Raw genomic sequence first — 2500 nt, forward strand, 5'->3', positions numbered from 1 at the left:
AATTATGGAAGAAATTGAGTTTTGAGGACAAAAAAGTGTTTTGAGGACAAAAAAGTTTCTTGAGGACAAAAAAGTTTCTCGAGGACAAAAAAGTGTTTTGAGGACAAAAAAGTTTCTTGAGGACAAAAAAGTGTTTTGCGAACAAAAAATGGAATTTTGTGATTTTGTGTAAAAATAAGTAAATTCCCCTACTTCCACCACAGGGGGGCTTCAGTATGTTGTAGGGCCCCCAGGGAGGGTCCCCCAACTGGGTTTAAAGTTTGTGGATCCTGGGCAGAAAGTTGAATTTTGGATGAAAAACCGAATTTTGGGACTTAGAAAAATTTCGAGCTGAGCAGTGACAGACTTCCAGGCAGGGGAGCCTCTCTGGAGGTGTACCGAAAACAGTTCCAGGAGCTGAGGTCATTTTCGAACATTTTTTGTTCGCTCAAATTTTTTTTGTTTTTGAGCTCTAAAAAGCTGTTATTATCAATTGGCTCAAAAATTTCAAGTGTCATGAGCTAGTACATGTTGGAGGAATACGTTTTAGGCAAAAAATTGCAAAAAAAAAAATCCAAGTGAAAAAGAACCGGAATGGGGAATTTCTGACTGCTGTAGCAGCCGCACAGTTCCAGGAGGTCGGATACATTTCCGACTTTGTCCCGCTCATTGAAGTACATTGTCCCGCAATGCAAATACATAGTAATGCGCACCTGCGGGAGAATATAGGAGAGAGTGGGCTCTCTCTACCCCGATGTATGGCGGTTGTTCCTATGGTTCTCTGGCTCGGGTAGGCGACTTAGAAGGTGGTCCCTCTTGTCGTGGAAGTTGCAAAATACGGCCGAGACTGAACTTCCACGGCTCCAGGAGGGACTTTTGCTGGTCGTGCGTCCCAAGTGAGAGAGGCGATCCTGGGGTACCTGAGCCTGACCAGACCCTCCCTCGGTGGTCCCTGGTCTTCTGAAGGGTGATGGCATTCAGGGGGGCAAATCTGGAGTCCGTGGCCGAGTTTGGGCTCTAGAAGGCGGACGCCCCTTCTGACCATGTCCCCTCAGAGCCGGCTGGATGGTTCATGGTCCGCGGCTTTGTCTGGCGGTCTGTGCCCAAGCCGGAGAAGCTGTCCTGGGGTACGTGAGCTTTGACCAGACCCTCCCTCGGCGGTCCCTGGTTCTCTGGAGGTGATGGCTGTCAGGGGGGCAAATCTGGAGTCCTCGTGGGAAGGAGGGCTCTTGAAGGCGGACGCCCCCTCTGACTATGTCCCCTCAGAGCAGGCTGGATGGTTCATGGTCCGCGGCTTTGTCTGGCGGTCCATGCCCAAGCCGGAGAAGCTATCCTGGGTACCTGAGCTTCGACCAGACCCTCCCTCGGTGGTCCCTGGTTCTCTGGAGGCGATGGCTGTTGTCAGGGGGGGGGGGGCAAATCTGGAGTCCTCGTGGGAAGGAGGGCTCTGGAAGGCGGACGCCCCCTCTGACTATGTCCCCTCAGAGCATGCTCGATGGTTCTCAGTCCCTGGCTTTGGCTTTTTGGCCATCCTGGGGTACATTCTTGCCAAAAAAAAAAACGACTAAGTGAAAAAGAACCGGAATGAGGAATTTTCTAGGTGCCGCATCCGCCCTACAGTGACTTGAGGCCGGGTACAGTTCCGACTTCGTCCCCTTAAAGTGGGGACGTTGTCCCGCAATGCAAATACATAGGAATGCGCACCTCTGGCAGAATGTACTTGAGAGAGTGTCGTCTCTCTACCCCGATAGAAAGCAGTTGTTTCTCTGGTTCCCCGACTTGGGTAGGCGACTTGGCATGTGGTCCCTCTCGTCTGGAAGTTGCGCACTCCGGCTGAGACCGAACTTCCACAGCTCCGAGAGGGACTTTTGCCGATCGTGCATCCCAAGCGAGAGAGGCAATGCTGGGGTACCCAAGCCTGACCAGACCCTCCCTCGGCGGTCCCTGGTTCTCTGGAGGTGATGGCTTTCGGGGGGCAAATCCGGAGTCCTCGTCCGAAAGGGGGGGCTCCGGAAGGCGGACGCCCCTCTCGTCCATGTCCTCTCAGAGCGGTCTTATCCTCCGATCGATCTGGCACGGCGCTCCCGGGTGGGGAGGTGGTGCTGCTCGCTCGACCCGGGCTTTGGAGCTCGCGTCGGTTTACGGTGAGCGGTGTCCTTCCTCCTGTACCCCCGGGCTTCCACCACCTATCTTTGGGCGCGCACGCCGGCCGTCACCTCCCGTTCGAGGACGGAGGCGGCCGAGCTGTGGGAAGTTTGAATCGCACCGAACGATGAACAGTGGTCTGACGACCCACGCGGGCGAACGGCGGGGCGCCCACCCACCCCGGCGTGGGGGCCAGCCGTCCGAATCGCTCCCCGCGTGGGGAAGCACAGTGTTAGCAAGGGCGGCCCTTTTCGAAGTTCCAGATGCGCAGCCCTGCCCGCGGAGGTCCGTGCCACGCATCGCCCGAAGGGCGGCCTCCGCGGCGGGCACCAGCGAGAGCGGCGGCGGTGGGTGGCGTTTCCACGCCGCTGCCGAG

Source organism: Dendrobates tinctorius, unplaced genomic scaffold (assembly GCF_039654945.1).
Source record: "Dendrobates tinctorius isolate UK_male_01 unplaced genomic scaffold, ASM3965494v1 ptg000595l, whole genome shotgun sequence".
NCBI lineage: Eukaryota > Metazoa > Chordata > Amphibia > Anura > Dendrobatidae > Dendrobates > Dendrobates tinctorius.